Genomic DNA, 15,037 nt, shown 5'->3' with positions numbered 1-15,037 from the left:
ATGTGAGGGCGCTGTACTGTCTCTCTGGTGCTGGATAACCTTGTCCCAGCACTGCCTGAGGGGGACACACCCAGGGGAGGGATTATTGCTTGTCCTGCCCAGCGGATGCCATGTGAGGGCGCTGTGCCTCTGGTGCTGGATAACCTTGTCCCAGCACTGCCTGAGGAGGACACACCCAGGGGAGGGATTATTGCTTGTCCTGCCCAGCGGATGCCATGTGAGGGCGCTGTACTGTGCCTCTGGTGCTGGATAACCTTGTCCCGGCACTGCCTGAGGAGGACACACCCAGGGGAGGGATTATTGGTTGTCCTGCGCAGCGGATGCCATGTGAGGGCGCTGTACTGTCTCTCTGGTGCTGGATAACCTTGTCCCGGCACTGCCTGAGGAGGACACACCCAGGGGAGGGATTATTGCTTGTCCTGCCCAGCGGATGCCATGTGAGGGCGCTGTACTGTCTCTCTGGTGCTGGATAACCTTGTCCCAGCACTGCCTGAGGAGGACACACCCAGGGGAGGGATTATTGCTTGTCCTGCCCAGCGGATGCCATGTGAGGGCGCTGTGCTGTCTCTCTGGTGCTGGATAACCTTGTCCCGGCACTGCCTGAGGAGGACACACCCAGGGGAGGGATTATTGCTTGTCCTGCCCAGCGGATGCCATGTGAGGGCGCTGTGCTGTCTCTCTGGTGCTGGATAACCTTGTCCCAGCACTGCCTAAGGGGGACACACCCAGGGGAGGGATTATTGGTTGTCCTGCCCAGCGGATGCCATGTGAGGGCGCTGTGCTGTCTCTCTGGTGCTGGATAACCTTGTCCCAGCACTGCCTGAGGGGGACACACCCAGGGGAGGGATTATTGCTTGTCCTGCCCAGCGGATGCCATGTGAGGGCGCTGTGCTGTCTCTCTGGTGCTGGATAACCTTGTCCCAGCACTGCCTGAGGAGGACACACCCAGGGGAGGGATTATTGCTTGTCCTGCCCAGCGGATGCCATGTGAGGGCGCTGTGCTGTCTCTCTGGTGCTGGATCACCTTGTCCCAGCACTGCCTGAGGAGGACACACCCAGGGGAGGGATTATTGCTTGTCCTGCCCAGCGGATGCCATGTGAGGGCGCTGTGCCTCTGGTGCTGGATCACCTTGTCCCGGCACTGCCTGAGGAGGACACACCTAGGGGAGGGATTTTTGGTTGTCCTGCCCAGCGGATGCCATGTGAGGGCGCTGTGCCTCTGGTGCTGGATAACCTTGTCCCAGCATTGCCTGAGGAGGACACACCCAGGGGAGGGATTATTGCTTGTCCTGCCCAGCGGATGCCATGTGAGGGCGCTGTACTGTCTCTCTGGTGCTGGATAACCTTGTCCCGGCACTGCCTGAGGAGGACACACCCAGGGGAGGGATTATTGCTTGTCCTGCCCAGCGGATGCCATGTGAGGGCGCTGTACTGTCTCTCTGGTGCTGGATAACCTTGTCCCAGCACTGCCTGAGGAGGACACACCCAGGGGAGGGATTGTTTGTCCTGCCCAGCGGATGCCATGAGAGGGCGCTGTACTGTCCCTCTGGTGCTGGATAACCTTGTCCCAGCACTGCCTGAGGAGGACACACCCAGGGGAGGGATTATTGCTTGTCCTGCCCAGCAGATGCCATGTGAGGGCGCTGTACTGTCCCTCTGGTGCTGGATAACCTTGTCCCAGCACTGCCTGAGGAGGACACACCCAGGGGAGGGATTATTGGTTGTCCTGGCCAGCGGATGCCATGTGAGGGCGCTGTGCTGTCTCTCTGGTGCTGGATAACCTTGTCCCAGCACTGCCTGAGGAGGACACACCCAGGGGAGGGATTATTGCTTGTCCTGCCCAGCGGATGCCATGTGAGGGCGCTGTGCTGTCTCTCTGGTGCTAGATAACCTTGTCCCGGCACTGCCTGAGGAGGACACACCCAGGGGAGGGATTATTGCTTGTCCTGCCCAGCGGATGCCATGTGAGGGCGCTGTGCTGTCTCTCTGGTGCTGGATAACCTTGTCCCAGCACTGCCTAAGGGGGACACACCCAGGGGAGGGATTATTGGTTGTCCTGCCCAGCGGATGCCATGTGAGGGCGCTGTGCTGTCTCTCTGGTGCTGGATAACCTTGTCCCAGCACTGCCTGAGGGGGACACACCCAGGGGAGGGATTATTGCTTGTCCTGCCCAGCGGATGCCATGTGAGGGCGCTGTGCTGTCTCTCTGGTGCTGGATAACCTTGTCCCAGCACTGCCTGAGGAGGACACACCCAGGGGAGGGATTATTGCTTGTCCTGCGCAGCGGATGCCATGAGAGGGCGCTGTACTGTGCCTCTGGTGCTGGATAACCTTGTCCCAGCACTGCCTGAGGAGGACACACCCAGGGGAGGGATTATTGCTTGTCCTGCCCAGCGGATGCCATGTGAGGGCGCTGTACTGTCTCTCTGGTGCTGGATAACCTTGTCCCAGCACTGCCTGAGGGGGACACACCCAGGGGAGGGATTATTGCTTGTCCTGCCCAGCGGATGCCATGTGAGGGCGCTGTGCCTCTGGTGCTGGATAACCTTGTCCCAGCACTGCCTGAGGAGGACACACCCAGGGGAGGGATTATTGCTTGTCCTGCCCAGCGGATGCCATGTGAGGGCGCTGTACTGTGCCTCTGGTGCTGGATAACCTTGTCCCGGCACTGCCTGAGGAGGACACACCCAGGGGAGGGATTATTGGTTGTCCTGCGCAGCGGATGCCATGTGAGGGCGCTGTACTGTCTCTCTGGTGCTGGATAACCTTGTCCCGGCACTGCCTGAGGAGGACACACCCAGGGGAGGGATTATTGCTTGTCCTGCCCAGCGGATGCCATGTGAGGGCGCTGTACTGTCTCTCTGGTGCTGGATAACCTTGTCCCAGCACTGCCTGAGGAGGACACACCCAGGGGAGGGATTATTGCTTGTCCTGCCCAGCGGATGCCATGTGAGGGCGCTGTGCTGTCTCTCTGGTGCTGGATAACCTTGTCCCGGCACTGCCTGAGGAGGACACACCCAGGGGAGGGATTATTGCTTCTCCTGCCCAGCGGATGCCATGTGAGGGCGCTGTGCTGTCTCTCTGGTGCTGGATAACCTTGTCCCAGCACTGCCTAAGGGGGACACACCCAGGGGAGGGATTATTGGTTGTCCTGCCCAGCGGATGCCATGTGAGGGCGCTGTGCTGTCTCTCTGGTGCTGGATAACCTTGTCCCAGCACTGCCTGAGGGGGACACACCCAGGGGAGGGATTATTGGTTGTCCTGCCCAGCGGATGCCATGTGAGGGCGCTGTGCTGTCTCTCTGGTGCTGGATAACCTTGTCCCAGCACTGCCTGAGGAGGACACACCCAGGGGAGGGATTATTGCTTGTCCTGCCCAGCGGATGCCATGTGAGGGCGCTGTGCTGTCTCTCTGGTGCTGGATCACCTTGTCCCAGCACTGCCTGAGGAGGACACACCCAGGGGAGGGATTATTGCTTGTCCTGCCCAGCGGATGCCATGTGAGGGCGCTGTGCCTCTGGTGCTGGATCACCTTGTCCCGGCACTGCCTGAGGAGGACACACCCAGGGGAGGGATTATTGGTTGTCCTGCCCAGCGGATGCCATGTGAGGGCGCTGTGCCTCTGGTGCTGGATAACCTTGTCCCAGCATTGCCTGAGGAGGACACACCCAGGGGAGGGATTATTGCTTGTCCTGCCCAGCGGATGCCATGTGAGGGCGCTGTACTGTCTCTCTGGTGCTGGATAACCTTGTCCCGGCACTGCCTGAGGAGGACACACCCAGGGGAGGGATTATTGCTTGTCCTGCCCAGCGGATGCCATGTGAGGGCGCTGTACTGTCTCTCTGGTGCTGGATAACCTTGTCCCAGCACTGCCTGAGGAGGACACACCCAGGGGAGGGATTGTTTGTCCTGCCCAGCGGATGCCATGAGAGGGCGCTGTACTGTCCCTCTGGTGCTGGATAACCTTGTCCCAGCACTGCCTGAGGAGGACACACCCAGGGGAGGGATTATTGCTTGTCCTGCCCAGCGGATGCCATGTGAGGGCGCTGTACTGTCCCTCTGGTGCTGGATAACCTTGTCCCAGCACTGCCTGAGGAGGACACACCCAGGGGAGGGATTATTGGTTGTCCTGGCCAGCGGATGCCATGTGAGGGCGCTGTGCTGTCTCTCTGGTGCTGGATAACCTTGTCCCAGCACTGCCTGAGGAGGACACACCCAGGGGAGGGATTATTGCTTGTCCTGCCCAGCGGATGCCATGTGAGGGCGCTGTGCTGTCTCTCTGGTGCTAGATAACCTTGTCCCGGCACTGCCTGAGGAGGACACACCCAGGGGAGGGATTATTGCTTGTCCTGCCCAGCGGATGCCATGTGAGGGCGCTGTGCTGTCTCTCTGGTGCTGGATAACCTTGTCCCAGCACTGCCTAAGGGGGACACACCCAGGGGAGGGATTATTGGTTGTCCTGCCCAGCGGATGCCATGTGAGGGCGCTGTGCTGTCTCTCTGGTGCTGGATAACCTTGTCCCAGCACTGCCTGAGGGGGACACACCCAGGGGAGGGATTATTGCTTGTCCTGCCCAGCGGATGCCATGTGAGGGCGCTGTGCTGTCTCTCTGGTGCTGGATAACCTTGTCCCAGCACTGCCTGAGGAGGACACACCCAGGGGAGGGATTATTGCTTGTCCTGCCCAGCGGATGCCATGTGAGGGCGCTGTGCTGTCTCTCTGGTGCTGGATCACCTTGTCCCAGCACTGCCTGAGGAGGACACACCCAGGGGAGGGATTATTGCTTGTCCTGCCCAGCGGATGCCATGTGAGGGCGCTGTGCCTCTGGTGCTGGATCACCTTGTCCCGGCACTGCCTGAGGAGGACACACCCAGGGGAGGGATTATTGGTTGTCCTGCCCAGCGGATGCCATGTGAGGGCGCTGCGCCTCTGGTGCTGGATAACCTTGTCCCAGCACTGCCTGAGGAGGACACACCCAGGGGAGGGATTATTGCTTGTCCTGCCCAGCGGATGCCATGTGAGGGCGCTGTACTGTCTCTCTGGTGCTGGATAACCTTGTCCCAGCACTGCCTGTCGGGGACACACCCAGGGGAGGGATTATTGCTAGTCCTGCCCAGCGGATGCCATGTGAGGGCGCTGTGCCTCTGGTGCTGGATAACCTTGTCCCAGCACTGCCTGAGGAGGACACACCCAGGGGAGGGATTATTGCTTGTCCTGCCCAGCGGATGCCATGTGAGGGCGCTGTACTGTCTCTCTGGTGCTGGATAACCTTGTCCCAGCACTGCCTGAGGGGGACACACCCAGGGGAGGGATTATTGCTTGTCCTGCCCAGCGGATGCCATGTGAGGGCGCTGTCTCTCTGGTGCTGGATAACCTTGTCCCAGCACTGCCTGAGGAGGACACACCCAGGGGAGGGATTATTGCTTGTCCTGCCCAGCGGATGCCATGTGAGGGCGCTGTACTGTCTCTCTGGTGCTGGATAACCTTGTCCCAGCACTGCCTGAGGAGGACACACCCAGGGGAGCGATTATTGCTTGTCCTGCGCAGCGGATGCCATGTGAGGGCGCTGTGCTGTCTCTCTGGTGCTGGATAACCTTGTCCCGCCACTGCCTGAGGAGGACACACCCAGGGGAGGGATTATTGCTTGTCCTGCCCAGCGGATGCCATGTGAGGGCGCTGTGCTGTCTCTCTGGTGCTGGATAACCTTGTCCCAGCACTGCCTGAGGAGGACACACCAAGGGGGGGATTATTGCTTGTCCTGCCCAGCGGATGCCATGTGAGGGCGCTGTGCTGTCTCTCTGGTGCTGGATAACCTTGTCCCGCCACTGCCTGAGGAGGACACACCCAGGGGAGGGGTTATTGGTTGTCCTGCCCAGCGGATGCCATGTGAGGGCGCTGTACTGTGCCTCTGGTGCTGGATAACCTTGTCCCAGCACTGCCTGAGGGGGACACACCCAGGGGAGCGATTATTGCTTGTCCTGCCCAGCGGATGCCATGTGAGGGCGCTGTACTGTGCCTCTGATGCTGGATAACCTTGTCCCAGCACTGCCTGAGGGGGACACACCCAGGGGAGCGATTATTGCTTGTCCTGCCCAGCGGATGCCATGTGAGGGCGCTGTACTGTCTCTCTGGTGCTGGATAACCTTGTCCCAGCACTGCCTGAGAAGGACACACCCAGGGGAGGGATTATTGCTTGTCCTGCCCAGCGGATGCCATGTGAGGGCGCTGTACTGTCTCTCTGGTGCTGGATAACCTTGTCCCGGCACTGCCTGAGGAGGACACACCCAGGGGAGGGATTATTGGTTGTCCTGCCCAGCGGATGCCATGAGAGGGCGCTGTGCCTCTGGTGCTGGATAACCTTGTCCCGGCACTGCCTGAGGAGGACACACCCAGGGGAGGGATTATTGGTTGTCCTGCCCAGCGGATGCCATGAGAGGGCGCTGTACTGTCTCTCTGGTGCTGGATAACCTTGTCCCAGCACTGCCTGAGGGGGACACACCCAGGGGAGGGATTATTGCTTGTCCTGCCCAGCGGATGCCATTTGAGGGCGCTGTACTGTCTCTCTGGTGCTGGATAACCTTGTCCCAGCACTGCCTGAGGAGGACACACCCAGGGGAGGGATTATTGTTTGTCCTGCCCAGCGGATGCCATGAGAGGGCGCTGTACTGTCCCTCTGGTGCTGGATAACCTTGTCCCAGCACTGCCTGAGGAGGACACACCCAGGGGAGGGATTATTGCTTGTCCTGCCCAGCGGATGCCATGTGAGGGCGCTGTACTGTCCCTCTGGTGCTGGATAACTTTGTCCCAGCACTGCCTGAGGAGGACACACCCAGGGGAGGGATTATTGCTTGTCCTGCCCAGCGGATGCCATGTGAGGGCGCTGTACTGTCTCTCTGGTGCTGGATAACCTTGTCCCGGCACTGCCTGAGGAGGACACACCCAGGGGAAGGATTATTGGTTGTCCTGCCCAGGGGATGCCATGAAAGGGCGTTGTGCCTCTGGTGCTGGATAACCTTGTCCCGGCACTGCCTGAGGAGGACACACCCAGGGGAGGGATTATTGGTTGTCCTGCCCAGCGGATGCCATGTGAGGGCGCTGTACTGTCTCTCTGGTGCTGGATAACCTTGTCCCAGCACTGCCTGAGGAGGACACACCCAGGGGAGGGATTATTGGTTGTCCTGCCCTCAGCTGTATTGATTTAGGACTGCCACAGTTCCAGTTATAAGGCCGAGGTTTGTTTCCTGAACTTCACCATTCCCTTGTGTATAATAATATGTGGCAGTTTTGTTACGTCAGTAAGTTCTGGCTGATTGATGGGCGGCTGGTGATTGAGCCTTCATGTACTGTGGGCACTCCAGGCCTGCACCCCGGACACTGTATGATTACAAGAGCCTCCAGGCCTGCACCCCGGACACTGTATGATTACAAGAGCCTCCAGGCCTGCACCCCGGACACTGTATGATTACAAGAGCCTCCAGGCCTGCACCCCGGACACTGTATGATTACAAGAGCCTCCAGGCCTGCACCCCGGACACTGTATGATTACAAGAGCCTCCAGGCCTGCACCCCGGACACTGTATGATTACAAGAGCCTCCAGGCCTGCACCCCGGACACTGTATGATTACAAGAGCACATAAACATTAAAGTGTCAGTATTTTACCCACCCGCTGTGTGTATCTTCATTATCAAGCTCCTTCCCATATAGACAAGACACAGAACATTTATATCACTCTTTTCTCCTGGCGGACTCAATGCACCGGAGCTGCAGCCACTAGGGGGCGCTCTATAGGCAGTAACCGTCTGGGAGTCTTGCCCAAGGTGTCCTCACTAAGCAGGAAGAGCTGAGATTGGAACACTGGTCTCCTGTGTGAGAGACCGAGCCCTGAACCAGTACACGGCATTGGAAATGTCCATTAGGGAAGGTCCATGCAATGCAAATAGTTCATGCAGAATTATGCAAATTTATGCAGATTGAAAACAGAATAATCCTATTTCTCCTGAGCGTTTCTAGTGCTCCATTTTCATGTTGCATAAATTTATATCTCATTGATCATCCCAATTGATGAACTCTTTAGATCTTGTAGTGCAGAATTACTGAAGCCCGCTCCAGTGCTTCCCCCAACCCGTCTGCACGTCCCGCCAATCAGCGACAGGCTAAACGTTATTGACATTGTTTCAGGGGCTTTGGCTAGAAGTATTACAGGCAGAGGGTCAGCAGGACAGCTGATCCACAAGCAGGTGATGGCGGTAAAGTCACTGCCTGTCAGCTGCTCACACTTTCTAGCACTCAGTACAGACGGTGGAGGCAGCGCCATCCTCCCCCTACAAACAGGCTGAGTTGTTATGTTTATTTATTTATTTATTTGTTTGTTGTATTTATAAAGCGCCAACATATTACGCAGCGCTGGACATTAGTTTAGGTTACAGACAATATTTAGGGGTGACATACAGCAATATGACAATACAGGAATACAAGAAAACCAGATCACACAGCACAGTATGAGTACAAGGTAATGCTTATTCACTGGATGGGAGCATGGAGATCACACAGCACAGTATGAGTACAAGGTAATGCTTAGTCACTGGATGGAGCATGGAGATCACACAGCACAGTATGAGTACAAGGTAATGCTTAGTCACTGGATGGAGCATGGAGATCACACAGCACAGTATGAGTACAAGGTAATGCTTAGTCACTGGATGGAGCATGGAGATCACACAGCACAGTATGAGTACAAGGTAATGCTTAGTCACTGGATGGAGCATGGAGATCACACAGCACAGTATGAGTACCAGGTAATGTTTAGTCACTGGATGGGAGCATGGAGATCACACAGCACAGTATGAGTACAAGGTAATGCTTAGTCACTGGAAGGAGCATGGAGATCACACAGCACAGTATGAGTACAAGGTAATGCTTAGTCACTGGATGGGAGCATGGAGATCACACAGCACAGTATGAGTACAAGGTAATGCGTAGTCACTGGATGGAGCATGGAGATCACACAGCACAGTATGAGTACAAGGTAATGCTTAGTCACTGGATGGAGCATGGAGATCACACAGCACAGTATGAGTACAAGGTAATGCTTAGTCACTGGATGGGAGCATGGAGATCACACAGCACAGTATGAGTACAAGGTAATGCTTAGTCACTGGAGGGGAGCATGGAGATCACACAGCACAGTATGAGTACAAGGTAATGCTTAGTCAGTCACTGGATGGAGCATGGAGATCACACAGCATAGTATGAGTACCAGGTAATGCTTAGTTACTGGAGGGGAGCATGGAGATCACACAGCACAGTATGAGTACAAGGTAATGCTTAGTCAGTCACTGGATGGAGCATGGAGTTAGGCAAGTTAGGTTCACTCAGATGCATAGCATGGGTGCACAGTAATAGAGGTGCATGATCAGGTAGGACACAAAAGGAGTGAGGACCCTGCCCAAAGGCTTACAATCTAGAGGGAGAGGTAGGGACACGAGAGGTAGGGGACCAGAGTTCGGCTGTGGGTTTAGAGCAATTGTGAGGGGCGGTAGGCAAGAGTGAAAAGGTGAGTTTTGAGGGCCTTCTTGAAGGTGTTGAAGGTGTTGAAGGAGGGGGCTGCCCTAATGGGTGGGGAGTTCCATAGTGTTATGTGGTGTACTTGTCTGCTATGCATGTAGGGCTGGATGCTGCAGGACTGGCTATATAGCTGGATGCTGCAGGACTGGCTATATAGCTGGATGCTGCAGGACTGGCTATATAGCTGGATGCTGCAGGACTGGCTATATAGCTGGATGCGGCAGGACTGGCTATATAGCTGGATGCTGCAGGACTGGCTATATAGCTGGATGCTGCAGGACCGGCTCTATAGCTGGATGCTGCAGGACTGGCTATATAGCTGGATGCGGCAGGACTGGCTATATAGCTGGATGCTGCAGGACTGGCTATATAGCTGGATGCTGCAGGACCGGCTCTATAGCTGGATGCTGCAGGACTGGCTATATAGCTGGATGCGGCAGGACTGGCTATATAGCTGGATGCTGCAGGACTGGCTATATAGCTGGATGCTGCAGGACTGGCTATATAGCTGGATGCTGCAGGACTGGCTATATAGCTGGATGCTGCAGGACTGGCTATATAGCTGGATGCTGCAGGACTGGCTATATAGCTGGATGCTGCAGGACTGGCTATATAGCTGGATGCTGCAGGACTGGCTATATAGCTGGATGCTGCAGGACTGGCTATATAGCTGGATGCTGCAGGACTGGCTATATAGCTGGATGCTGCAGGACTGGCTATATAGCTGGATGCTGCAGGACTGGCTATGTAGCTGGATGCTGCAGGACTGGCTATATAGCTGGATGCTGCAGGACTGGCTATATAGCTGGATGCTGCAGGACTGGCTATATAGCTGGATGCTGCAGGACTGGCTATATAGCTGGATGCGGCAGGACCGGCTCTATAGCTGGATGCTGCAGGACCGGCTATATAGCTGGATGCTGCAGGACTGGCTATATAGCTGGATGCTGCAGGACTGGCTATATAGCTGGATGCTGCAGGACCGGCTATATAGCTGGATGCGGCAGGACTGGCTATATAGCTGGATGCTGCAGGACCGGCTATATAGCTGGATGCTGCAGGACTGGCTATATAGCTGGATGCTGCAGGACCGGCTATATAGCTGGATGCTGCAGGACTGGCTATATAGCTGGATGCTGCAGGACCGGCTATATAGCTGGATGCTGCAGGACTGGCTATATAGCTGGATGCTGCAGGACCGGCTATATAGCTGGATGCTGCAGGACCGGCTATATAGCTGGATGCTGCAGGACTGGCTATATAGCTGGATGCTGCAGGACTGGCTATATAGCTGGATGCGGCAGGACTGGCTATATAGCTGGATGCGGCAGGACTGGCTATATAGCTGGATGCTGCAGGACTGGCTATATAGCTGGATGCGGCAGGACTGGCTATATAGCTGGATGCGGCAGGACTGGCTATATAGCTGGATGCTGCAGGACTGGCTATATAGCTGGATGCTGCAGGACTGGCTATATAGCTGGATGCTGCAGGACTGGCTATATAGCTGGATGCGGCAGGACTGGCTATATAGCTGGATGCGGCAGGACTGGCTATATAGCTGGATGCTGCAGGACTGGCTATATAGCTGGATGCTGCAGGACTGGCTATATAGCTGGATGCTGCAGGACTGGCTATATAGCTGGATGCTGCAGGACTGGCTATATAGCTGGATGCTGCAGGACCGGCTATATAGCTGGATGCTGCAGGACTGGCTATATAGCTGGATGCTGCAGGACTGGCTATATAGCTGGATGCTGCAGGACGGCTATATAGCTGGATGCTGCAGGACTGGCTATATAGCTGGATGCTGCAGGACTGGCTATATAGCTGGATGCTGCAGGACTGGCTATATAGCTGGATGCTGCAGGACTGGCTATATAGCTGGATGCTGCAGGACTGGCTATATAGCTGGATGCTGCAGGACCGGCTATATAGCTGGATGCTGCAGGACCGGCTATATAGCTGGATGCTGCAGGACTGGCTATATAGCTGGATGCTGCAGGACTGGCTATATAGCTGGATGCTGCAGGACTGGCTATATAGCTGGATGCTGCAGGACTGGCTATATAGCTGGATGCTGCAGGACTGGCTATATAGCTGGATGCTGCAGGACTGGCTATATAGCTGGATGCTGCAGGACTGGCTATATAGCTGGATGCTGCAGGACTGGCTATATAGCTGGATGCTGCAGGACTGGCTATATAGCTGGATGCTGCAGGACTGGCTATATAGCTGGATGCTGCAGGACTGGCTATATAGCTGGATGCTGCAGGACTGGCTATATAGCTGGATGCTGCAGGACCGGCTATATAGCTGGATGCTGCAGGACTGGCTATATAGCTGGATGCTGCAGGACTGGCTATATAGCTGGATGCTGCAGGACTGGCTATATAGCTGGATGCTGCAGGACCGGCTATATAGCTGGATGCGGCAGGACCGGCTATATAGCTGGATGCTGCAGGACTGGCTATATAGCTGGATGCTGCAGGACTGGCTATATAGCTGGATGCTGCAGGACCGGCTATATAGCTGGATGCTGCAGGACTGGCTATATAGCTGGATGCTGCAGGACCGGCTATATAGCTGGATGCTGCAGGACTGGCTATATAGCTGGATGCTGCAGGACTGGCTATATAGCTGGATGCTGCAGGACTGGCTATATAGCTGGATGCTGCAGGACTGGCTATATAGCTGGATGCTGCAGGACTGGCTATATAGCTGGATGCTGCAGGACTGGCTATATAGCTGGATGCTGCAGGACCGGCTATATAGCTGGATGCGGCAGGACTGGCTATATAGCTGGATGCGGCAGGACTGGCTATATAGCTGGATGCTGCAGGACTGGCTATATAGCTGGATGCTGCAGGACCGGCTATATAGCTGGATGCTGCAGGACTGGCTATATAGCTGGATGCTGCAGGACTGGCTATATAGCTGGATGCTGCAGGACTGGCTATATAGCTGGATGCTGCAGGACTGGCTATATAGCTGGATGCGGCAGGACCGGCTATATAGCTGGATGCTGCAGGACTGGCTATATAGCTGGATGCTGCAGGACTGGCTCTATAGCTGGATGCTGCAGGACTGGCTATATAGCTGGATGCTGCAGGACTGGCTATATAGCTGGATGCGGCAGGACCGGCTATATAGCTGGATGCTGCAGGACTGGCTATATAGCTGGATGCGGTAGGACCTGGCTATATAGCTGGATGCTGCAGGACTGGCTATATAGCTGGATGCTGCAGGACTGGCTATATAGCTGGATGCTGCAGGACCGGCTATATAGCTGGATGCTGCAGGACTGGCTATATAGCTGGATGCTGCAGGACTGGCTATATAGCTGGATGCTGCAGGACCGGCTATATAGCTGGATGCTGCAGGACCGGCTATATAGCTGGATGCTGCAGGACCGGCTATATAGCTGGATGCTGCAGGACTGGCTATATAGCTGGATGCTGCAGGACTGGCTATATAGCTGGATGCTGCAGGACTGGCTATATAGCTGGATGCTGCAGGACTGGCTATATAGCTGGATGCTGCAGGACTGGCTATATAGCTGGATGCTGCAGGACTGGCTATATAGCTGGATGCTGCAGGACCGGCTATATAGCTGGATGCTGCAGGACTGGCTCTATAGCTGGATGCTGCAGGACTGGCTATATAGCTGGATGCTGCAGGACCGGCTATATAGCTGGATGCTGCAGGACTGGCTATATAGCTGGATGCTGCAGGACCGGCTATATAGCTGGATGCTGCAGGACTGGCTATATAGCTGGATGCTGCAGGACTGGCTATATAGCTGGATGCTGCAGGACTGGCTATATAGCTGGATGCTGCAGGACTGGCTATATAGCTGGATGCTGCAGGACTGGCTATATAGCTGGATGCTGCAGGACTGGCTATATAGCTGGATGCTGCAGGACTGGCTATATAGCTGGATGCTGCAGGACCGGCTATATAGCTGGATGCTGCAGGACTGGCTCTATAGCTGGATGCTGCAGGACTGGCTATATAGCTGGATGCTGCAGGACCGGCTATATAGCTGGATGCTGCAGGACTGGCTATATAGCTGGATGCTGCAGGACCGGCTATATAGCTGGATGCTGCAGGACTGGCTATATAGCTGGATGCTGCAGGACTGGCTATATAGCTGGATGCTGCAGGACCGGTTATATAGCTGGATGCTGCAGGACTGGCTATATAGCTGGATGCGGCAGGACCGGCTATATAGCTGGATGCTGCAGGACTGGCTATATAGCTGGATGCTGCAGGACTGGCTATATAGCTGGATGCTGCAGGACCGGCTATATAGCTGGATGCTGCAGGACTGGCTATATAGCTGGATGCTGCAGGACTGGCTATATAGCTGGATGCTGCAGGACTGGCTATATAGCTGGATGCTGCAGGACCGGCTATATAGCTGGATGCTGCAGGACTGGCTATATAGCTGGATGCTGCAGGACTGGCTCTATAGCTGGATGCTGCAGGACTGGCTCTATAGCTGGATGCTGCAGGACTGGCTCTATAGCTGGATGCTGCAGGACTGGCTATATAGCTGGATGCTGCAGGACTGGCTATATAGCTGGATGCTGCAGGACTGGCTATATAGCTGGATGCTGCAGGACCGGCTATATAGCTGGATGCTGCAGGACCGGCTATATAGCTGGATGCTGCAGGACCGGCTATATAGCTGGATGCTGCAGGACCGGCTATATAGCTGGATGCTGCAGGACCGGCTATATAGCTGGATGCTGCAGGACCGGCTATATAGCTGGATGCTGCAGGACTGGCTATATAGCTGGATGCTGCAGGACTGGCTATATAGCTGGATGCTGCAGGACTGGCTATATAGCTGGATGCTGCAGGACTGGCTATATAGCTGGATGCTGCAGGACTGGCTATATAGCTGGATGCTGCAGGACGGCTATATAGCTGGATGCGGCAGGACCGGCTATATAGCTGGATGCTGCAGGACCGGCTATATAGCTGGATGCTGCAGGACTGGCTATATAGCTGGATGCTGCAGGACTGGCTATATAGCTGGATGCTGCAGGACTGGCTATATAGCTGGATGCTGCAGGACTGGCTATATAGCTGGATGCTGCAGGACTGGCTATATAGCTGGATGCTGCAGGACTGGCTATATAGCTGGATGCTGCAGGACTGGCTATATAGCTGGATGCGGCAGGACCGGCTATATAGCTGGATGCTGCAGGACTGGCTCTATAGCTGGATGCTGCAGGACTGGCTATATAGCTGGATGCTGCAGGGACTGGCTATATAGCTGGATGCTGCAGGACTGGCTATATAGCTGGATGCTGCAGGACTGGCTATATAGCTGGATGCGGCAGGACTGGCTATATAGCTGGATGCTGCAGGACTGGCTATATAGCTGGATGCTGCAGGACTGGCTATATAGCTGGATGCTGCAGGACTGGCTATATAGCTGGATGCTGCAGGACCGGCTAT

At 55.7% G+C, this 15,037-nt stretch overlaps 1 protein-coding gene across 1 annotated transcript in view; it reads left to right on the top strand.

Annotated features, from left to right (window-relative positions):
• LOC137538623 (protein IWS1 homolog) overlaps positions 1 to 15,037 on the top strand; it is a 39,157-nt gene that overhangs the window by 3,495 nt on the left and 20,625 nt on the right. The window lies entirely within an intron of this gene.

Source organism: Hyperolius riggenbachi, chromosome 11 (assembly GCF_040937935.1).
Source record: "Hyperolius riggenbachi isolate aHypRig1 chromosome 11, aHypRig1.pri, whole genome shotgun sequence".
Lineage (NCBI taxonomy): Eukaryota > Metazoa > Chordata > Amphibia > Anura > Hyperoliidae > Hyperolius > Hyperolius riggenbachi.
Note: the sequence above shows the minus strand (reverse complement) of the source record. Positions and strands in the feature narration are given on the sequence as shown.